Source organism: Ascidiella aspersa, chromosome 8, assembly GCF_963924565.1.
Source record: "Ascidiella aspersa chromosome 8, kaAscAspe10.2, whole genome shotgun sequence".
Taxonomy (NCBI): domain Eukaryota; kingdom Metazoa; phylum Chordata; class Ascidiacea; order Phlebobranchia; family Ascidiidae; genus Ascidiella; species Ascidiella aspersa.
The window spans coordinates 9,126,750-9,146,481 of record NC_139454.1 but is presented as its reverse complement, the minus strand read 5'-3'; the positions used below and the strand labels follow the sequence as shown (position 1 = coordinate 9,146,481).

Here is a 19,732-nt window from a genome sequence, read left to right as displayed (position 1 = left end):
AAAACCAGCGAGTTTGAAGTTCCAGTGTTGCGAGCCATTAATACACTAAGGATCGTACAAAAAACATTTCGTGCTAGCGGACATTAAACAACATTAACATTACACACAGCTGGGGGTATTCAAATAAAATTAAGCAATTCAACTTACCTGGAACTTTACAATGTGGTAAAAATATTTGATTTACAATTTCCAGTAAGGCTGTATCGCTCACCCCACGTGACTATAAGGCGAACACACAAAACTGTTCTAGGAAAATCGCGAAATGGTTTCTCCAAAATAGCGGAATAATGGTTGGTACAAAATACAATATAACTCTGTGTTCCACTAATTGGCAGCTTATGCTCTACTTATGCAAGCAAAAAGGCCGACCTGCAAAAAGACTTGGACAAACATTTAAATTCAACGGCTTGACCGGAGGTCGTGAGTTCGAACCTCACTGCAGGCTAGTTTTTTTCTAGTCTGATTTGCTTGCATCATTGATGGACAAATTCGTTTAGTCTGCAATGGCTTTCAGTGTGCTATGATATGTAAGCCGTAATCGTTGGTCAAAAACAGCTTCAGAAGGGCTAGACACCAGTTGTTAACACACATGTGTGTGGCCTACATATGTTTCATTGAATAAATTCAATGAATTAGAACATTTTCACATAAAATTATGAATTGCTTGTGTGCTCTATTTCTAGTTCTAATTTAGATTAGATTTTACAATTTATGCTACTTTGTCAAACAACAGTTTTTTCCCTTAGTCCAAATGATGGAATTAATACTCTTTGGTCGGAACAACAAAAATTACAGGATATCCTAAAACGTTTTAAAATTATCGCACAAACATTTAATCAATCAAACACTTATGAGCATCAATTGCATTTTGAAAACAAACATCCTGTGGGCCGTATGACGATCTTTACACACGTGATTTTTCATTACCGTTTTCTGTTTTTTAAAAACAATTTTTTCACGACACAAAGTATGGCCATTAAATTTGCAATGTTTTTCAAAATCGTTGAATTTCGACGAACGAAAACATACAAATTTATGCGGGCGCCCATGCAACTTTATTACTTTGTACAGAATAGAGTTTGACGTAGAGTTGCATTACGTCATATTCGTTTGAGTAGTCCTTGTAGCAGATCAAATAAACTTGATTTGTGGACGAGACGTCATTTTCTAGAATTTGCCGTTGGACGTAACTGCTACAAACTGAAAAGATTTACGGAACAATAATAGGTTTTGCCGTGCTGCAAAACGAGGGAGAAGCTGCTTCGAAACTCGTCGTTGTGGTCGACCTATCTCGATAGAAAACTTTGAATTAATGCCCTTATTCTCGAAAAATATTTCCCTTGCTTATATTACCTAGCATGACTGCTAGTCGGGTTGTAGTTTTAACGTTGCAAGCTTTGAGTTTGCTTGAAAAAGGCAAAAAAATATGTTTTGATATACAATTTAAACGAACAAATATGTCTAAAATAGGTACAAAAAGCATAGGTCGAACATAAATGTAATTCAAAACAATAGGTTAATATAAATTATTTTAGATTACTAGTAAGTCATAAGGTTTTGCGTGTTTAATATTACGTCTGCATCTGAGATTACAATTGTAACTTTTTTAGTAGAGCTTAAAATTGAAGTTGTACATCATAAGTTCCATAAAAAGGCAAGTCTTGTTTGGTACAGCTTACATGGATTAAACACTGTGTCAGCGTTGGTAATTTGTTTCGGATATATTTCCTTTTAATTGTTTTTTATAAATAGCTAACATTATCTTACATCGTATAAGGTGTACACTCTATGCAACATTGTAAGCGGGTCAATATATGAAATATATGGCTTGAACCTTAAAAAATTCCTACAAAAGGTTTTCCAACGGTTTCTTGTAGTATTTATCATCAAAAATAACATATTAGAAATCTAGGAGAAAAAAAATATTCGACATTTCTTATTAAAAAAAATAATCTTGTGTTTTTCAGCATTTTGTTGTTTAATAAAACTGGTCAACAAATTTCCACTTCTTTTTCTAAACGAGAATGTGAGTATGTCATCTTAGATGTATTTTTCACGTAAAAACGTCTGACATATAATTTTTTATACACATAACTCGATTAACCACAATAGATCTTGATGGAATTTTCAAGGTGACACCTGAAAGAACGATTGACCCAGTTTTGCTTTTTCAACGTCGAATATAGTTGTTTCACAACTAGGGGTCTTATATTTGAAGATATCTTGAAGTATGAACTAAGCCCGTTGCCTCGAGCACTTTTTGAAGCAAGGAAAGTGCTGATAAGCCTCAAAATTGCGAATGCTCACAGACCATGCAACCAGGGCAGTTTGTGAAATTCGTGAATCCATAGGAGATACTCCATCAAAATCTCAACACTGCGTCATAGATGGAGGTTCACTACTACAGCGGCTACCATGGAAGATGGGAAAAACCTACGAACCATTGCACAATCATATGCTGAATTCACGACTCTGCGTTATCAAACGACAACGAATGTTTTAGACGTGTAGCTAGGAGGACCGACAAGCAAGTACAACACACTCCAGAAGCGTTAAAAGAATGTGCATGCAGTAATCAGCTTTACGGAAGAGACAGTGTTTGATGGAAAGAAGGATGAGTTTCTCTCAAGGGACATGAACAAACACAAAATGATTGACCTGATACACTTCGTGGTAAAAGCTGCGAAGTGATAAATGCCCCAGGGGATGCTGATGTTCCAAATGTGAAAGCTGCTCTTCTTGGTGCAGTGTCACACACGCCAACGTGTAGCGGAGAAGACAAAGATCTGTTGGTCCTGCTTCTTCATTGTGCGCTATAAACAAACAAGGATCTATATTCTCGTTCGACAATGCAAATGCTGACAAAGTGCATCATATGAACGAACTGACAATGGTTATGGGTAAAGAATTATTTTCCCACTTTGTTTTTCTACATGTGCCAATTACTTCCTTCTTCCAAAGCAGATAGCAGCCTCCATTGTGAACAAAGGTTGTCAAGCGATGGCTGTGATATGGGGGCACGCGGACGGATTCCCTCTCGTCATTGCGCTATAGAGTACAAAGAAAAAACGTAGTCTCTTCCAAATCATTTGTGACACCAGAATGCCTACTACCTACTGAGTCATTAACAACATTTCACTGTACGGTTTACTACCAAATAATGGCTTGACTAGGACAGGAGAGTGATATGGAAACTGGAAGGCAGTCAGTTTGTGCCAACAGAGTCGGGCATGAATGCGGCCCCAGATTCGCTCTTGAAGATTATCCACTGCAACTGCACAATAGCACCCCAGGTGTAGCTGTTGGCAGAATAATCTACCCTGTACCTTGGCATGTGAACAGAGTGCCAACTTGATGCCCGCAACAATACGTACAATCAGTCATTACTCGTTAAACATGATGAAGCAGGACTTAGGAAGCAACTGAATGTAAATACGTTAACAAGTGGTGTGTGATTCTTATACTACCACTATGGCCCACAGGTTGGGAACCCCTGCATTAAACTGATAAGTTAACTTTTTTTTGAATTGTTTTAATGAACTCCTTTGTACCTAAAACCTAGGGATAGACGCCAGAATTAGAGCTCTAGCATAAATATCAAGTGAATTATTGTGATTATAAAAACAACTTTCCGGTGATCTAATCCTCCTAGATTTTAAAGTATTATTCTTAATGATAAATACCACAAAAGACCGACAAAAAAAACAAACTTTTTTTTTGAGGGGGGGAGGGGGGGAACCATATATTGACCTGACTAATTCAAATGTAAAAAGTAAATATATACCATTTCTAAAATGTTACTAGTCTTCAGACTAACTATAACTAAATGACTTGAGTTTTATTAACGCAAAAAATTCTGACGATATTTCTTCTGTTTAAACCAGAGGTTCCCAACGTGGGCGGTACCGCCCCCTTGTGGGCGTTGGCGAGTTGCAAGGGGGCGTTTTGGGTCTGTTTCTAATTTGGGGGTCGCTGAATGCACATAAGGGGGCGTTACATAAAAGTACTTATAGGCTAAATTTTATAAAAAGTTCACATAAAAATAGTAACAAACAGGACTGTAGGTAACTTTTAACCTTAAATGGCAATTTTCGTACTGCGAACTTGCTGTAGTTTTCCGACCATTGTTACGTAATAATTGACTTTCTTATGTAGAGTTGTTGGTTGTTGTTGCGTTTCACAGTTTTATACGCGGCAAAATGTTTGTATATTTAAAGCAGGGGTCGCCAACTTACGGCCCGCCACCTCTTTGACAACTTGACACGAGTCCATTTTAAATACTTTTTGACGATTTTAACTTAGTACGGGCAAAAAAATTTCGCGCTTCGCGCCAATGATCTTTCTACGTCCAGTTTGTTTACGTTTTAATGCTGTCTTTGGAATAGATTAGCGCTTTTTTACGGTTGCGGACAAAAGGAAAACGTATTCAAAAGTATTAGAAAAATATTTTTTAACATTTTTTGACTTTTTTCGGCCATGTAATAAATACTAGCACGAAATTTAAAAGAAATGTTGGTATACCTCAAAAATATTGCGCTCGCTTCTCTCGCCAGGTGAGCCACGACTTGAAGAGCTTAACAAACACTGAATTACACTATCTATAAACACTAAGGTTATAACGATTCCTCAAACTAGCTTTATTACACTTTTCATTAGTAGTATGGATGAAAAAAATCCGAGGTCCGCCTGATTCACAGTTGTTCTAACATTCCAATAACACAATTCTTAGTTAACATTTTGTGCGGCCCACAGAGACTTTTCTGAGTTTGATTGGTGCCCGTGAAAAGAAAAGGTTGCCGACCCCTGATAGTATTGGTGCAGAAAGTTGAATATTTCCTCGTAATGACATAACCTGGTGAATTAATGTATCCATAAATTCCTATAGTGAATGTATGTTAGACAACCTAAAATATTACGGACAGCTTATCGAAACAAAAGTGCAGACAATGTGATGTTAGACGACAACGATTAATATGATACTTTACTGTAAAGCAAGATGAGGGGGGCGATATGAAATAACATTTAGCCCAAGGGGGCACTAGTGTCAAAAAGGTTGGGAAACACTGGTTTAAACCATCGTTTAGTTGCAAGGGTGAGGTGATGTCTTTTTTAAACTTTTGCTTGTTATTCTAGTACAGGGTGTTAAAACCCCAGGCCCTTCATTGTTTGTGGCCTGCGCATCATAGTGAAAATATTGTGATACATACTAGGGGAGGTGCGGGACCCATGGAACGGATTTGTTTTTTCCGTAATATCTTTCGAATTACAACTCAAAAACACTCGCGGTCATTTTCTTTGGAAAGCTGACAGCTATGGGTACCTACATGGAAAAAAATAATTAAAATTTGACATATCCTTCTAATTTTTTTTTAAACATAAAAACCTAACTTTTTGTTCCATCGCCCTATGGCAGGACCTATGGAACACCCCATGGGACCTATGGAACAGAGCATGATTGCATCTAAAAACACTGCGCAGAATATTCCTGAAGTGCATATAACTACTCAGTTAATGGTGTATTAATATTGGCACAAGAAAATGTATTTTGAGAAATAAAATAAAAACACATGGAAACAAGCACAAAATGCTGAAATGATTTGTTTTTATTTTTGGTAGAATTTGCAACCCAGGTTTATTATATCAATTGTTTTTATTTTGTATAAGAAAATATCTATAAATCTAATAATAGTCAAATGTACAATTTTGTTAAGTCCCAAGCCCGACTCTGACTCTACAGGCTGTATTCCGCCAAATTACGTAGCTAAATACGGTGGATGTTCAGCAAACAACTCATAAGGATATCATATAATTCATCCACTCACAATAACTGGTTCGAAAACATCCACCATCTGCTATTCCGCTTGTTACAAACTGCAATGGAAGGAAATATCAGTTTTTGGTACTGCGCATGCGCACGTCGGACCCGGGACTCTGTTAGTTTTACGTGGTCTTACTCGAGTCTCGAGTCCGCAGCCCTTGTCCTCAGTGAACAGCCCCTTATTAGATGTTCTTGTCTTAAAAGTTGGCATCCTGATATTCTTAAAATCTAAAAATATGATCACAAAACGATTGATAGACCAATGAAACGACTGTTCGAAAGGTCCTCTATTCGCCATTTTTAATAAAAGCACTCATGACTAGCCAGTACTCTAAACCAGTTCTCCGCAACTGGTGTGCCGCGAGACCATGCCAGGTGTGCCGCGACGTCCCCGGAGGTATGTTACTTGTGTTTTTAAGGGTGCTTATTAATCAGTAGAATTAACGCAAAAACTGGATATCGTATTTTTAAACTTATGCTAAAATCCAGGTGTAAAATTATGGCCTTTCCATAGTATTTCAAACAGTTTTTAAAACCTATGTTACCTTCTTTTATCGGAGATTATGTATTGAAATAGAATTTTTGACTGACTCAACTTCCAGGAACTACACCAGGAGTGCAGACTTACGACAAATATTTTCAAACATTACGCGAAAATGTAAAAGGGAGATTAACCATGCGCTCGAAACCTATGAAACATTTTTGTAAATACATTATTGGTAGTATGTGACTGTATAATTAATAATTAGTTTTGGACGCTGTTTCGAAAAATAAATTAAGCAAAAAAATACAAAGCACCAAGGTCAGGTTTCATTTTTCGAATACCATTAAAAACCCTCTGCTCTAATCAGTTATTGCAAGGGTGTACAATTTTCAGAACTTTGTTTGGGTTAGAAATTTTAGGAAGTGCAAAACCGCAAAATAAGAAATTAAAGGAATGTAATACATAAAATTTTCGGCGACTTCGGCGCGTTTCATCATAGTTCAAGTCGTGCCTGTTTAGATTGGCTGCCTATAAGACGTTTCGTGATATTGTCATTTGTCGATCGACATACAGTTCGCAGGTGTACCCCTCTCTACAAAAAAAAATATTCACTGATTTACAATTGCCTAAAGACTATCAAAACACCTTACGAATGTCAAGCTAAAAAAGTACATTTTACACCTAGAAAAGTGAAAAATTGGAATAATCAACCATTTCCAAAAGCATGCTTTAGAATTTTTTGAACAAAGTTCTGTACCAAAAAATCTCATTCCCACAACCAAAATTTAATTAAGTTCCGACAAGAGGGGGTGCAATATACCAGTGTTCCATTGTTCCCAATGTTCCATGGGTCCAGCACTTCCCCTAGATACTATTGAGTATTTAATAATAAAATGTAAATGAACAATCAACAGCAAGCATGTTTTCATAGCAAAATTCTGTTTTTTGGGTAATAATATTAAACAGTCTGGGAAAATGATCTATGAAGGCGCACAGCCAAAAAAACATTCATATTGTTAGGGTTAAAATAGTCAGCCTTCATTGAGATTTGAGATCATAACGCCTGAAGATTAAATAGTTAGCCTTCAGTGAGATTTGAACTCACGAACCCTAGTTTGCAAGACCTGTGCTCTAACCCCTGAGCTATGAAGGCTCACATCAATGAAAAAAATTAAGGTTGCATTCAAAATTATTTTAAATTATTAAGATTAGATAATTAGCCTCCAGTGAGATTTGAACTCACGGTCCCTGGTTTACAAGACCAGTGCTCTAACCCCTGAGCTATGAAGGCTCACATCAATGAAAAAATTAATGTTGTATTCAAAATTATTTTGAATTATTAAGATTAAATAATTAACCTCCAGTGAGATTTGAACTCACGACCCCTGGTTTACAAGACCAGTGCTCAACTCCTGAGCTAGGAAGGCTTGCATCAATATAAAAATTTATTTTGTATTGAAATGTATTTTAAATTCATAGGATTAAATAATTAGCCTCCAGTGAGATTTGAACTCACGGCGCCTGGTGTACAAGAACATTGCTCTAACCCCTGAGCTATGAAGGCTCGCATCAATGACAAAATTAATGTTGTATTAAAATTTATTTTAAATTGTTGAGATTAAATAGATAGCCTCCATTGAGATTTCAACTCACGACCCCTGGTTCACAAGACCAGTGTTCTAACCCCTGAGCTATGAAGTCTCGCATCAATGAAAAAATTAATGTTGTATAAAATTTAATTTTAAATTGTTAAGACTAAATAGTTAGCCTCCAGTGAGATTTGAACTCTCGACCCCTGGTTTAGAAGACCAGTGCTCTAACCCCTGCGCTATGAAGGCTCGCATCAAAGAAAAAATTAATGTTGTATTAAAATTTATTTTAAATTAATAAGATTACATAATTAGCCTCCAGTGAGATTTGAACTCACGGACCCTGGTTTACAAGACCAGTGCTCTAACCGCTGAGCTATGAAGGCTCACATCAGTAAAAAAAAAACTAATATTGTTTTAAAACTCATTTTAAATTGTTAAGAATAAATATTTTGCCTCCAGTGAGATTTGAACTCGCGACCCCTGGTTTACATGACAAGTGCTCTAACGCCTGAGCTATGAAGGATCGCATCAGTAAAAAAAATAATATTGTATTAAAACTGATTTTAAATTGTTAAGATTAAAGAGTTAGCCTCCAGTAAGATTTGAACTCAGGACCCCTGGTTTACAAGACCAGTGCTCTATCCCCTGGGCTATTAAAGCTCACATCAATTAAAAAATTAATGTTGTATTCATAATTATTTTAAATTATTAAGATTAAATAGTTAGCCTCCAGTAAGGTTTGAACTCACGTCTCCTGGTTTACAAGACCAGTGCTCCATCCCCTGAGCTATGAAGGCTCGCATCAATGTAAAATTAATGTTGTATTAAAATTTATTTTAAATTATTAAGAAAAAATAGTAAGCCTGCAGTGAGATTTAAACTCACGACTCCTGGTTTACAAGACCAGTGCTCTAACCCCTGAGCTATGAAGGCTCACATCAGTTACAAAAAAAATAATATTGTATTAAAACTGATTTTAAATTATTAAGAATAAATAGTTAACCTCCAGTGAGATTTGAACTCATGACCCCTGGTGTACAAACCAGTGCTCTAACCCCTGAGCTATGAAGGCTCACATCAACAATAAAATTAATGTTGTATTAAATTTAATTTTAACTTGTTAAGATTACATAGTTAGTCTCCAGGGAGATTTGAACTAACGACCCCTGGTTTACAAGACCAGTGCTCTAACCCCTGAGCTATGAAGACTCGCATCAATGAAAAAATTAATGTTGTATTCAAAATTATTTTAAATTGTTAAGATTAAATAATTAGCCTCCAGTAAAATTTGAACTCACGACCCCTGGTTTACATGACAAGTGCTCTAACCCCTGAGCTATGAAGGATCGAATCAGTAAAAAAAAACTAATATTGAATTAAAACTGATTTTAAATTGTTAAGATTAAAGAGTTAGCCTCCAGTAAGATTTGAACTCAGGACACCTGGTTTACAAGACCAGTGCTCTAACCCCTGAGCTATGAAGGCTCATATCAACAATAAAATTAATGTTGTATTAAATTTAATTTTAAATTGTTAAGATTACATAATTAGCCTCCAGTGAGGTTTGAACTCACGGCCCCTGGTTTACAAGACCAGTGCTCTAACCCCTGAGCTATGAAGGCTCACATCAATGAAAAAATTAATGTTGTAATAAAATTTATTTTAAATTATTAAGATTACATAGTTAGTCTCCAGGGAGATTTGAACTAACGACCCCCGGTTTACAAGACCAGTGCTCTAACCCCTGAGCTATGAAGGATCACATCAGTAAAAAAAAACTAATATTGTATTAAAACTGATTTTAAATTGTTAAGACTAAATAGTTAGCCTGCAGTGAGATTTGAACACACGACCCTGGTTTACAAGACCAGTGCTCTAACCCCTGAGCTATGAAGGCTCACATCAACAAAATATTTAATTTTGTATTAAATTTAATTTTAAATTGTTAAGATTAAATAGTTAGCATCCAGTGAGATTTGAACTCACGACCCCTGGTTTACAAACCAGTGCTATAACCCCTGAGCTATGAAGGCTCACATCAACAATAAAATTAATGTTGTATTAAATTTAATTTTAAATTGTTAAGATTAAATAGTTAGCCTCAAGTGAGATTTGAACTCACGACCCCTGGTTTACAAACCAGTGCTATAACCCCTGAGCTATGAAGGCTCACATCAACAATAAAATTAATGTTGTATTAAATTTAATTTTAAATTGTTAAGATTAAATAGTTAGCCTCCAGTGAGATTTGAACTCACGGCACCTGGTTTGCAAGACCAGTGCTCTAACCCCTGAGCTATGAAGGCTCGCATCAAAGAAAAAATTAATGTTGTATTAAAATTTATTTTAAATTAATAAGATTACATAATTAGCCTCCAGTGAGATTTGAATTCACGGCCCCTGGTTTACAAGACCAGTGCTCTAACCCCTGAGCTATGAAGGATCACATCAGTAAAAAAAAAACTAATATTGTATTAAAACTCATTTTAAATTGTTAAGACTAAACAGTTAGCCTCCAGTGAGATTTGAACTCACGACCCCTGGTTTACAAGACCAGTGCTCTAACCCCTGAGCTATGAAAGCTCATATCAACAAAAGAATTAGTTTTGTATTAAATTTAATTTTAAATTTTTAAGATTAAATAATTAGCCTCCAGTGAGATTTGTACTCACGGCGCCTGGTGTACAAGACCAGTGCTCTAACCCATGCGCTATGAAGACTCCCATCAATCGAAAAATTAATGTTTTTTAAAAATTTATTTTACACTATTAAGATAAAACAATTAGCCTCCAGTGAGATTTGAACTCACGACACCTGGTTTACAAGACCAGTGCTCTAACCCCTGAGCTATGAAGGCTCACATCAGCAAAAAAAAACTAATATTGTACTAAAACTGATTTTAAATTGTTAAGAATAAATAGTTAGCCTCCAGTGAGATTTGAACTCATGACCCCTGGTTTACAAACCAGTGCTATAACCCCTGAGCTATGAAGGCTCACATCAACAATAAAATTAATGTTGTATTAAATTTAATTTTAAATTGTTAAGATTAAAGAGTTAGCCTCCAGTAAGATTTGAACTCAGGACCCCTGGTTTACAAGACCAGTGCTCTAACCCCTGAGCTATGAAGGCTCACATCAATGAAAAAAATAATGTTGTATTCAAAATTATTTTAAATTATTAAGATTAAATAATTAGCCTCCAGTAAGATTTGAACTCACGACCCCTGGTTTACATGACAAGTGCTCTAACCCCTGAGCTATGAAGGATCGAATCGGTAAAAAAAAACTAATATTGTATTAAAACTGATTTTAAATTGTTAAGAATAAATAGTTAGCCTCCAGTGAGATTTGAACTCACGACCCCTGGTTTACAAGACCAGTGCTCTAACCCTGAGCTATGAAGGCTCACACCAACAAAAAAATATAATGTTGTATTAAATTTACTTTTAAATTGTTAAAATGAAATAGTTAGCCTCCAGCGAGATTTGAACTCACGACCCCTGGTTTACAAGACCAGTGCTCTAAGCCCTGAGCTATGAAGGCTCACATCAACAAAAGAATTAATATTCTATAAAATTTATTTTAAATTGTTGAGATTAAACAGATAGCCTCCATTGAGATTTGAACTCACGACCCCTGGTTTACAAGACCAGTGTTCTAACCCCTGAGCTATGAAGTCTCGCATCAATGAAAAAATTAATGTTGTATTAAAATTTATTTTAAATTAATAAGATTAAATAATTAGCCTCCAGTGAGATTTGAACTCTCGTCCCCTGGTTTACAAGACCAGTGCTCTAACCCCTGAGCTATGAAGGCTCGCATCAAAGAAAAAATTAATGTTGTATTAAAATTTATTTTAAATTAATAAGATTACATAATTAGCCTCCAGTGAGATTTGAACTCACGGCCCCTGGTTTACAAGACCAGTGCTCTAACCCCTGAGCTATGAAGGCTCACATCAGTAAAAAAAACTAATATTGTTTTAAAACTGATTTTAAATTGTTAAGAATAAATAGTTAGCCTCCAGTGAGATTTGAATTCACGGCCCATGGTTTCCAAGACCAGTGCTCCAACCCCTGAGCTATGAAGGCTCACATCAACAAAAAAATTAATGTTGTAATAAATTTAATTTTAAATTGTTGAGAATAAATTGTTAGCCTCCAGTGAGATTTGAACTCACGGCCCCTGGTTTACAAGACCAGTGCTCTCACCCCTGAGCTATGAAGGCTCACATCAACAAAAAAAATAATGTTGTATTAAATTTACTTTTAAATTGTTAAAATTAAATAGTTAGCCTCCAGTGAGATTTGAACTCACGACCCCTGGTTTACAAGAACAGTGCTCTAACCCCTGAGCTATGAAGGCTCACATCAGTAAAAAAACACTAATATTGTATTAAATTTACTTTTAAATTGTTAAAATTAAATAGTTAGTCTCCAGTGAGATTTGAACTCACGGCCCCTGGTTTACAAGACCAGTGCTCTAACCCCTGAGCTATGAAGGCTCACATCAACAAAAAAAAATAATGTTGTATTAAATTTACTTTTAAATTGTTAAAATTAAATAGTTAGCCTCCAGTGAGATTTGAATTCACGGCCCCTGGTTTACAAGACCAGTGCTCTAACCCCTGAGCTATGAAGGCTCACATCAACAAAAAAAAATAATGTTGTATTAAATTTACTTTTAAATTGTTAAAATTAAATAGTTAGCCTCCAGCGAGATTTGAACTCACGGCCCCTGGTTTACAAGACCAGTGCTCTAACCCCTGAGCTATGAAGGCTCACATCAGTAAACAAAAACTAATATTGTTTAAAACTGATTTTAAATTGTTAAGAATAAATATTTAGCCTCCAGTGAGATTTGAACTCGCGACCCCGGGTTTACAAGACCAGTGCTCTAACCCCTGAGCTATAAAGGCTCACATCAACAATAAAATTAATGTTGTATTCAAAATTATTTTAAAATATTAAGATTAAATAGTTAGACTCCAGTAAGATTTGAACTCACGACCCCTGGTTTACATGACAAGTGCTCTAACCCCTGAGCTATGAAGGATCACATCAGTAAAAAAAAAACTAATATTGTATTAAAACTCATTTTAAATTGTTAAGACTAAACAGTTAGCCTACAGTGAGATTTGAACTCACGACCCCTGGTTTACAAGACCAGTGCTCTAACCCCTGAGCTATGAAGGCTCATGTCAACAAAAGAATTAGTTTTGTATTAAATTAAATTTTAAATTGTTAAGATTAAATAGATAGCCTCCAGTGAGATTTGAACTCAAGACCCCTGGTTTACAAGACCAGTGCTCTAACACCTGAGCTATGAAGGCTGGTATCAAAGATAAAATTAATGTTGTATTAAATTTAATTTTAAATTGTTAAGATTAAATAGATTGCCTCCAGTGAGATTTGAACTCGCGACCCCGGGTTTACAAGACCAGTGCTCTAACTCCTGAGCTATAAAGGCTCACATCAACAATAAAATTAATGTTGTATTCAAAATTATTTTAAAATATTAAGATTAAATAGTTAGCCTCCAGTGAGATTTGAACTCACGACCCCTGGTTTACATGACAAGTGCTCTAACCCCTGAGCTATGAAGGATCACATCAGTAAAAAAAAAACTAATATTGTATTAAAACTCATTTTAAATTGTTAAGACTAAACAGTTAGCCTTCAGTGAGATTTGAACACACGACCCCTGGTTTACAAGACCAGTGCTCTAACCCCTGAGCTATGAAAGCTCATATCAACAAAAGAATTAGTTTTGTATTAAATTTAATTTTAAATTGTTAAGATTAAATAATTAGCCTCCAGTGAGATTTGTACTCACGGCGCCTGGTGTACAAGACCAGTGCTCTAACCCATGCGCTATGAAGACTCCCATCAATCGAAAAATTAATGTTTTTTAAAAATTTATTTTACATTATTAAGATAAAACAATTAGCCTCCAGTGAGATTTGAACTCACGGCCGCTGGTTTACAAGACCAGTGCTCTAACCGCTGAGCTATGAAGGCTCACATCAGTAAAAAAAACTAATATTGTTTTAGAACTGATTTTAAATTGTTAAGAATAAATAGTTAGCCTCCAGTGAGATTTGAACTCACGAGTCCTGGTTTACAAGACCAGTGCTCTAACCCCTGAGCTATGAAGGCTCGGATCAACAAAACCAATTAATGTTGTATTAAATTTACTTTTAAATTGTTAAAATTAAATAGTAAGCCTCCAGTGAGATTTGAACTCACGACCCCTGGTTTACAAGAACAGTGCTCTAACCCCTGAGATATGAAGGCTCACATCAGTAAAAAAACACTAATATTGTATTAAATTTACTTTTAAATTGTTAAAATTAAATAGTTAGCCTCCAGTGAGATTTGAACTCACGGCCCCTGGTTTACAAGACCAGTGCTCTAACCCCTGAGCTATGAAGGCTTGCATTAATGAAAAAATTTATTTTGTATTAAAATTTATTTTAACTTATTAGTATTAAATAATTAGCCTCCAGCGAAATTTGAACTCACGGCCCCTGGTTTACAAGAACAGTGCTTTAACCCCTGAGCTATGAAGGCTCACATCAATCAAAAAATTAACGTTGTATTAAAATTGTTTTTACAATGTCAAGTTAAAATAATTTGCCTCAATGAAATTACAATTTTCGATCCCTGGTTTGCAAGACCAGTGCTCTAACCCCTGAGCTATGAAGGATCGAATCAGTAAAAAAAAACTAATATTGTATTAAAACTGATTTTAAATTGTTAAGATTAAAGAGTTAGCCTCCAGTAAGATTTGAACTCAGGACCCCTGGTTTACAAGACCAGTGCTCAAACCCCTGAGCTATGAAGGCTCACATCAATGAAAAAAATAATGTTGTATTCATAATTATATTAAATTATTAAGATTAAATAGTTAGCTTCCAGTAAGGTTTAAACTCACGACTCCTGGTTTACAAGACCAGTGCTCCATCCCCTGAGGTATGAAGGCTCACATCAACAACAAAAAATTAATGTTGTATTAAATTTTCTTTTAAATTGTTAAAATTAAATAGTTAACCTCAAGTGAGATTTGAACTCACGACCCCTGGTTTACAAGATCAGTGAACTAATTCCTGAGCTATGAAGGCTTAAATCAATGAAAAAATTTATTATGAATTAAAATTGATTTTAACTTATTAGTATTAAATAATTAGCCTCAAGCGAGATTTGAACTCACGGCTCCTGGTGTAAACGAACAGTGCACTAACCCCTGAGCTATGAAGGCTCACATCAATGAAAAAATTAATGTTGTATTCAAAATTATTTTAAATTGTTAAGACTAAATAGTTAGCCTCCAGTGAGATTTGAACACACGACCCTGGTTTACAAGACCAGTGCTCTAACCCCTGAGCTATGAAGGATCACATCAGTAAAAAAAAACTAATATTGTATTAAAACTGATTTTAAATTGTTAAGACTAAATAGTTAGCCTCCAGTGAGATTTGAACTCACGACCCCTGGTTTGCAAGACCAGTGCTCTAACCCCTGAGCCATGAAGGCTCAAATCAGTAAAAAAACACTACTATTGTATTAAATCTGATTTTAAATTGTTAAAAATAAATAGTTAGCCTCCAGTGAGATTTGAACTCACGACCCCTGGTTTACAAGACCAGTGGTCTAACCACTGAGCTATGAAGGCCCACATCAACAATAAAATTATTATTGTATTAAATTTAATTTTAAATTGTTAAGAATAAATAGTTAGCCTCCAGTGAGATTTGAACTCACGACCCCTGGTTTACAAGACCAGTGGTCTAACCCCTGAGCTATGAAGGCTCACATCAATCGAAAAATTAATGTTGTATTAAAATTATTTTCACATTATCAAGTAAAAATAATTAGCCTTCAGTGAGATTTGAACTCACGACCCCTGGTTTACAAGACCAGTGCTCTAATCCCTGAGCTATGAAAGCTCGGATCAACAAAACAAATTAATGTTGTATTAAATTTAATTTTAAATTGTTAAGAAAAAATAGTAAGCCTGCAGTGAGATTTAAACTCAAGACTCCTGGTTTACAAGACCAGTGCTCTAACCCCTGAGCTATGAAGGCTCACATCAGTAAAAAAAACTAATATTGTATTAAAACTGATTTTAAATTGTTAAGAATAAATAGTTAGCTTCCAGTGAGATAGGAACTCACGACCCCTGGTTTACAAGACCAGTGCTCTAACCCCTGAGCTATGAAGGCTCCGATCAACAAAATAAATTAATGTTGTATTAAATTTAATTTTAAATTGTTAAGATTAAATAGTTAGCCTCCAGTGAGATTTGAACTCACGACCCCTGATTTACAAGACCAGTGCTCTAACCCCTGAGCTATGAAGGCTAGAATCAATGTAAAAAGTAATGTTGTATTAAAATTTATTTTAAATTATTAAGAAAAAATAGTAAGCCTGCAGTGAGATTTAAACTCAATACTCCTGGTTTACAAGACCAGTGCTCTAACCCCTGAGCTATGAAGGCTCACATCAGTAAAAAAACACTAATATTTTATTAAATCTGATTTTAAATTGTTAAAAATAAATTGTTAGCCTCCAGTGAGATTTGAACTCACGAGCCCTGGTTTACAAAACCAGTGCTCTAACCCCTGAGCTACGAAGGCTCACATCAGTAAAAAAACACTAATATTTTATTAAATCTGATTTTAAATTGTTAAAAATAAATAGTTAGCCTTCAGTGAGATTTGAACTCACGAACCCTGGTTTGCAAACCAGGGCTCTAACCCCTGAGCTACGAAGGCTCACATCAACAATAAAATTAATGTTGTATTAAATTTAATTTTAAATTGTTAAGATTAAATAGATAGCCTTAAGTGAGATTTCAACTAACGACCCCTGGATTACAAGACCAGTGCTCTAACCCCTGAACTATGAAGTCTCGCATCAATGTAAAAATTAATGTTGTATTAAAATTTATTTTAAACTATTAAGAAAAAATAGTAAGCCTGAAGTGAGTTTTAAACTCACGGCTCCTGGTTTACAAGACCAGTGCGCTAACCCCTGAGCTACGAAGGCTCGCATCAATGTAAAAATTAATGTTGTATTAAATCTGATTTTAAATTGTTAAGAATAAATAGTTAGCCTCCAGTGAGATTTGAACTCACGACCCCTGGTTTACAAGACCAGTGCTCTAACCCCTGAGCTATGAAGGCTCGGATCAACAGAATAAATTACTTTTGTATTTAATTTATTTGTAAATTGTTAAGATTCAATAGTTAGCCTCCAGTGAGATTTGAACTCACGACCCCTGGTTTACAAGACCAGTGCTCTAACCCCTGAGCTATGAAGGCTCCCATCAACAAAAGAATTAATATTGTATTAAATTTAATTTTAAATTGTTAAGACTAAATAGATGGCGTTAAGTGAGATTTGAACTCTCGACCCCTGGATTACGAGACCAGTGCTCTAACCCCTGAGCTATGAAGGCTCACATCAACAAAAGAATTAATATTGTATTAAATTTAAATTTAAATTTTTAAGATTAAATAGATAGCATGAAGTGAGATCTGAACTCACGACCACTGGATAACAAGACCAGTGCTCTAACCCCTGAGCTATGAAGTCTCGCATTAATGTAAAAATTAATGTTGTATTAAAATTTATTTTAAATTCTTAAGAATAAATAGTTTGCCTCCAGTGAGATTTAAACTCACGACCCCTGGTTTAAAAGACCAGTGCTCTAACCCCTGTGCTCTGAAGGCTCACATAAAAAATAAAATTAATGTTGTATTAAATTTAATTTTAAATTGTTAAGATTAAATAGTTAGAGTCCAGTGAGATTTGAACTCACGACCCCTGGTTTACAAGACCAGTGCTCTAACCCCTGAGCTATGAAGGTTCGCATCAATGTAAAAATTAATGTTGTATTAAAATTTATTTTAAATTATTAAGAAAAAATAGAAAGCCTGCAGTGAGATTTGAACTCACGACCCCTGGTTTACAAGACCAGTGCTCTAACCCCTGACCTATGAAGGCTCACATCTATCGAAAAATTATTGTTGGATTAAAATTATTTTCACAGTGTCAAGTAAAAATAATTAGCCTTCAGTGAGATTTGAACTCGCGATCCCTGGTTTACAAGACCAGTGCTCTAACCCCTGAGCTATGAAGGCTCACATCAACAAAATAATTAATATTGTATTAAATTTAATTTTAAATTGTTAAGATTAAATAGTTAGCCTCCAGTGAGATTTGAACTCACGAGCCCTGGTTTACAAGACCAGTGCTCTAACCCCTGAGCAATGAAGGCTCACATCAACAATAAAATTAATGTTGTATTAAATTTAATTTTAAATTGTTAAGATTAAATAGATAGCCTTAAGTGAGATTTGAACTAACGACCCCTGGATTACAAGACCAGTGCTCTAACCCCTGAGCTATGAAGGCTCACATCAGTAAAAAAAACTAATATTGTATTAAATCTGATTTTAAATTGTTAAAAATAAATAGTTAGCCGCCAGTGAGATTTGAACTCACGAACCCTGGTTTGCAAACCAGGGCGCTAACCCCTGAGCTATGAAGGCTCACATCAACAATAAAATTAATGTTGTATTAAATTTAATTTTAAATTGTTAAGATTAAATAGATAGCCTTAAGTGAGATTTGAACTAACGACCCCTGGATTACAAGACCAGTGCTTTAACCCCTGAGCTATGAAGTCTCGCATCAATGTAAAAATTAATGTTGTATTAAAATTTATTTTAAACTATTAAGAAAAAATAGTAAGCCTGCAGTGAGATTTAAACTCACGGCCCCTGGTTTACAAGACCAGTGCTCTAACCCCTGAGCTATAAAGGCTCGGATCAACAGAATAAATTAATGTTGTATTAAATTTATTTGTAAATTGTTAAAAATAAGTAGTTAGCCTCCAGTGAGATTTGAACTCACGACCCCTGGTTTACAAGACCAGTGCTCTAACCCCTGAGATATGAAGGCTCACATCAGTAAAAAAAACTAATATTGTATTGCAACTGATTTTAAATTCTTAAGAATAAATAGTTTGCCTCCAGTGAGATTTGAACTCACGAGCCCTGGTTTACAAGACCAGTGCTCTAACCCCTGAGATATGAAGGCTCACATCAGTAAAAAAAACTAATATTGTATTGCAACTGATTTTAAATTCTTAAGAATAAATAGTTAGCCTCCAGTGAGATTTGAACTCACGACCCCTGGTTTACAAGACCAGTGCTCTAACCCCTGAGATATGAAGGCTCACATCAGTAAAAAAAACTAATATTGTATTGCAACTGATTTTAAATTCTTAAGAATAAATAGTTTGCCTCCAGTGAGATTTGAACTCACGAGCCCTGGTTTACAAGACCAGTGCTCTAACCCCTGAGCTATGAAGGCTCACATCAGTAAAAAAAACACTAATATTGTATTGAATCTGATTTTAAATTGTTAAAAATAAATAGTTAGCTTCCATTGAGATTTGAACTCACGAACCCTGGTTTGCAAACCAGGGCTCTAACCCCTGAGCTATGAAAGCTCACATCAACAATAAAATTAATGTTGTATTAAATTTAATTTTAAATTGTTAAGATTAAATAGATAGCCTTAAGTGAGATTTGAACTAACGACCCCTGAATTACAAGACCAGTGCTCTAACCACTGAGCTATGAAGGCTCCCATCAATGTAAAAATTAATGTTGTATTAAATTTAATTTTAAATTGTTAAGATGAAATAGTTAGACTCCAGTGAGATTTGAACTCACGACCCCTGGTTTACAAGACCAGAGCTCTCACCCCTGAGCTATGAAGGCTCACAACAATCAAAAAAATAATGTTGTATTAAATTTAAT

At 35.2% G+C, this 19,732-nt stretch overlaps 36 non-coding genes across 36 annotated transcripts; all 36 read right to left on the bottom strand.

Moving 5' to 3' along the window:
* Positions 1-7,382: 7,382 nt before the first annotated feature.
* Positions 7,383-7,455, bottom strand: Trnaa-ugc (transfer RNA alanine (anticodon UGC)). The gene has a single exon. It is a non-coding gene; the product is annotated as a tRNA-Ala (tRNA).
* Positions 7,456-7,520: 65 nt separating this feature from the next.
* Positions 7,521-7,593, bottom strand: Trnat-ugu (transfer RNA threonine (anticodon UGU)). The gene has a single exon. It is a non-coding gene; the product is annotated as a tRNA-Thr (tRNA).
* Positions 7,594-8,067: 474 nt separating this feature from the next.
* Positions 8,068-8,140, bottom strand: Trnar-ucu (transfer RNA arginine (anticodon UCU)). Its single transcript has one exon. It is a non-coding gene; the product is annotated as a tRNA-Arg (tRNA).
* Positions 8,141-8,204: 64 nt separating this feature from the next.
* On the bottom strand, positions 8,205-8,277 carry Trnat-ugu (transfer RNA threonine (anticodon UGU)). The gene has a single exon. It is a non-coding gene; the product is annotated as a tRNA-Thr (tRNA).
* A 1,166-nt stretch (positions 8,278-9,443) lies between these two features.
* Trnat-ugu (transfer RNA threonine (anticodon UGU)) lies at positions 9,444-9,516 on the bottom strand. Its single transcript has one exon. It is a non-coding gene; the product is annotated as a tRNA-Thr (tRNA).
* Positions 9,517-10,127: 611 nt separating this feature from the next.
* Trnaa-ugc (transfer RNA alanine (anticodon UGC)) lies at positions 10,128-10,200 on the bottom strand. The gene has a single exon. It is a non-coding gene; the product is annotated as a tRNA-Ala (tRNA).
* Positions 10,201-10,404: 204 nt separating this feature from the next.
* Trnat-ugu (transfer RNA threonine (anticodon UGU)) lies at positions 10,405-10,477 on the bottom strand. Its single transcript has one exon. It is a non-coding gene; the product is annotated as a tRNA-Thr (tRNA).
* Positions 10,478-10,678: 201 nt separating this feature from the next.
* On the bottom strand, positions 10,679-10,751 carry Trnat-ugu (transfer RNA threonine (anticodon UGU)). Its single transcript has one exon. It is a non-coding gene; the product is annotated as a tRNA-Thr (tRNA).
* A 202-nt stretch (positions 10,752-10,953) lies between these two features.
* Positions 10,954-11,026, bottom strand: Trnat-ugu (transfer RNA threonine (anticodon UGU)). Its single transcript has one exon. It is a non-coding gene; the product is annotated as a tRNA-Thr (tRNA).
* Positions 11,027-11,229: 203 nt separating this feature from the next.
* Trnat-ugu (transfer RNA threonine (anticodon UGU)) lies at positions 11,230-11,301 on the bottom strand. Its single transcript has one exon. It is a non-coding gene; the product is annotated as a tRNA-Thr (tRNA).
* Positions 11,302-11,366: 65 nt separating this feature from the next.
* Positions 11,367-11,439, bottom strand: Trnat-ugu (transfer RNA threonine (anticodon UGU)). Its single transcript has one exon. It is a non-coding gene; the product is annotated as a tRNA-Thr (tRNA).
* A 200-nt stretch (positions 11,440-11,639) lies between these two features.
* On the bottom strand, positions 11,640-11,712 carry Trnat-ugu (transfer RNA threonine (anticodon UGU)). The gene has a single exon. It is a non-coding gene; the product is annotated as a tRNA-Thr (tRNA).
* A 64-nt stretch (positions 11,713-11,776) lies between these two features.
* Trnat-ugu (transfer RNA threonine (anticodon UGU)) lies at positions 11,777-11,849 on the bottom strand. The gene has a single exon. It is a non-coding gene; the product is annotated as a tRNA-Thr (tRNA).
* A 202-nt stretch (positions 11,850-12,051) lies between these two features.
* Trnat-ugu (transfer RNA threonine (anticodon UGU)) lies at positions 12,052-12,124 on the bottom strand. Its single transcript has one exon. It is a non-coding gene; the product is annotated as a tRNA-Thr (tRNA).
* Positions 12,125-12,188: 64 nt separating this feature from the next.
* Positions 12,189-12,261, bottom strand: Trnat-ugu (transfer RNA threonine (anticodon UGU)). The gene has a single exon. It is a non-coding gene; the product is annotated as a tRNA-Thr (tRNA).
* A 66-nt stretch (positions 12,262-12,327) lies between these two features.
* Positions 12,328-12,400, bottom strand: Trnat-ugu (transfer RNA threonine (anticodon UGU)). Its single transcript has one exon. It is a non-coding gene; the product is annotated as a tRNA-Thr (tRNA).
* A 65-nt stretch (positions 12,401-12,465) lies between these two features.
* Positions 12,466-12,538, bottom strand: Trnat-ugu (transfer RNA threonine (anticodon UGU)). The gene has a single exon. It is a non-coding gene; the product is annotated as a tRNA-Thr (tRNA).
* Positions 12,539-12,603: 65 nt separating this feature from the next.
* On the bottom strand, positions 12,604-12,676 carry Trnat-ugu (transfer RNA threonine (anticodon UGU)). Its single transcript has one exon. It is a non-coding gene; the product is annotated as a tRNA-Thr (tRNA).
* A 342-nt stretch (positions 12,677-13,018) lies between these two features.
* On the bottom strand, positions 13,019-13,091 carry Trnat-ugu (transfer RNA threonine (anticodon UGU)). Its single transcript has one exon. It is a non-coding gene; the product is annotated as a tRNA-Thr (tRNA).
* Positions 13,092-13,569: 478 nt separating this feature from the next.
* Positions 13,570-13,642, bottom strand: Trnat-ugu (transfer RNA threonine (anticodon UGU)). The gene has a single exon. It is a non-coding gene; the product is annotated as a tRNA-Thr (tRNA).
* A 201-nt stretch (positions 13,643-13,843) lies between these two features.
* Positions 13,844-13,916, bottom strand: Trnat-ugu (transfer RNA threonine (anticodon UGU)). The gene has a single exon. It is a non-coding gene; the product is annotated as a tRNA-Thr (tRNA).
* Positions 13,917-13,981: 65 nt separating this feature from the next.
* On the bottom strand, positions 13,982-14,054 carry Trnat-ugu (transfer RNA threonine (anticodon UGU)). Its single transcript has one exon. It is a non-coding gene; the product is annotated as a tRNA-Thr (tRNA).
* A 204-nt stretch (positions 14,055-14,258) lies between these two features.
* Trnat-ugu (transfer RNA threonine (anticodon UGU)) lies at positions 14,259-14,331 on the bottom strand. Its single transcript has one exon. It is a non-coding gene; the product is annotated as a tRNA-Thr (tRNA).
* A 1,027-nt stretch (positions 14,332-15,358) lies between these two features.
* Trnaa-ugc (transfer RNA alanine (anticodon UGC)) lies at positions 15,359-15,431 on the bottom strand. The gene has a single exon. It is a non-coding gene; the product is annotated as a tRNA-Ala (tRNA).
* Positions 15,432-15,497: 66 nt separating this feature from the next.
* Positions 15,498-15,570, bottom strand: Trnat-ugu (transfer RNA threonine (anticodon UGU)). The gene has a single exon. It is a non-coding gene; the product is annotated as a tRNA-Thr (tRNA).
* A 64-nt stretch (positions 15,571-15,634) lies between these two features.
* Trnat-ugu (transfer RNA threonine (anticodon UGU)) lies at positions 15,635-15,707 on the bottom strand. Its single transcript has one exon. It is a non-coding gene; the product is annotated as a tRNA-Thr (tRNA).
* Positions 15,708-15,771: 64 nt separating this feature from the next.
* Trnat-ugu (transfer RNA threonine (anticodon UGU)) lies at positions 15,772-15,844 on the bottom strand. Its single transcript has one exon. It is a non-coding gene; the product is annotated as a tRNA-Thr (tRNA).
* Positions 15,845-16,185: 341 nt separating this feature from the next.
* Trnat-ugu (transfer RNA threonine (anticodon UGU)) lies at positions 16,186-16,258 on the bottom strand. The gene has a single exon. It is a non-coding gene; the product is annotated as a tRNA-Thr (tRNA).
* A 203-nt stretch (positions 16,259-16,461) lies between these two features.
* Trnat-ugu (transfer RNA threonine (anticodon UGU)) lies at positions 16,462-16,534 on the bottom strand. Its single transcript has one exon. It is a non-coding gene; the product is annotated as a tRNA-Thr (tRNA).
* A 476-nt stretch (positions 16,535-17,010) lies between these two features.
* Trnat-ugu (transfer RNA threonine (anticodon UGU)) lies at positions 17,011-17,083 on the bottom strand. The gene has a single exon. It is a non-coding gene; the product is annotated as a tRNA-Thr (tRNA).
* Positions 17,084-17,148: 65 nt separating this feature from the next.
* Positions 17,149-17,221, bottom strand: Trnat-ugu (transfer RNA threonine (anticodon UGU)). The gene has a single exon. It is a non-coding gene; the product is annotated as a tRNA-Thr (tRNA).
* Positions 17,222-17,970: 749 nt separating this feature from the next.
* On the bottom strand, positions 17,971-18,043 carry Trnat-ugu (transfer RNA threonine (anticodon UGU)). The gene has a single exon. It is a non-coding gene; the product is annotated as a tRNA-Thr (tRNA).
* Positions 18,044-18,793: 750 nt separating this feature from the next.
* On the bottom strand, positions 18,794-18,866 carry Trnat-ugu (transfer RNA threonine (anticodon UGU)). The gene has a single exon. It is a non-coding gene; the product is annotated as a tRNA-Thr (tRNA).
* A 203-nt stretch (positions 18,867-19,069) lies between these two features.
* Trnat-ugu (transfer RNA threonine (anticodon UGU)) lies at positions 19,070-19,142 on the bottom strand. The gene has a single exon. It is a non-coding gene; the product is annotated as a tRNA-Thr (tRNA).
* A 65-nt stretch (positions 19,143-19,207) lies between these two features.
* Positions 19,208-19,280, bottom strand: Trnat-ugu (transfer RNA threonine (anticodon UGU)). Its single transcript has one exon. It is a non-coding gene; the product is annotated as a tRNA-Thr (tRNA).
* Positions 19,281-19,620: 340 nt separating this feature from the next.
* On the bottom strand, positions 19,621-19,693 carry Trnat-ugu (transfer RNA threonine (anticodon UGU)). Its single transcript has one exon. It is a non-coding gene; the product is annotated as a tRNA-Thr (tRNA).
* Positions 19,694-19,732: the final 39 nt, after the last annotated feature.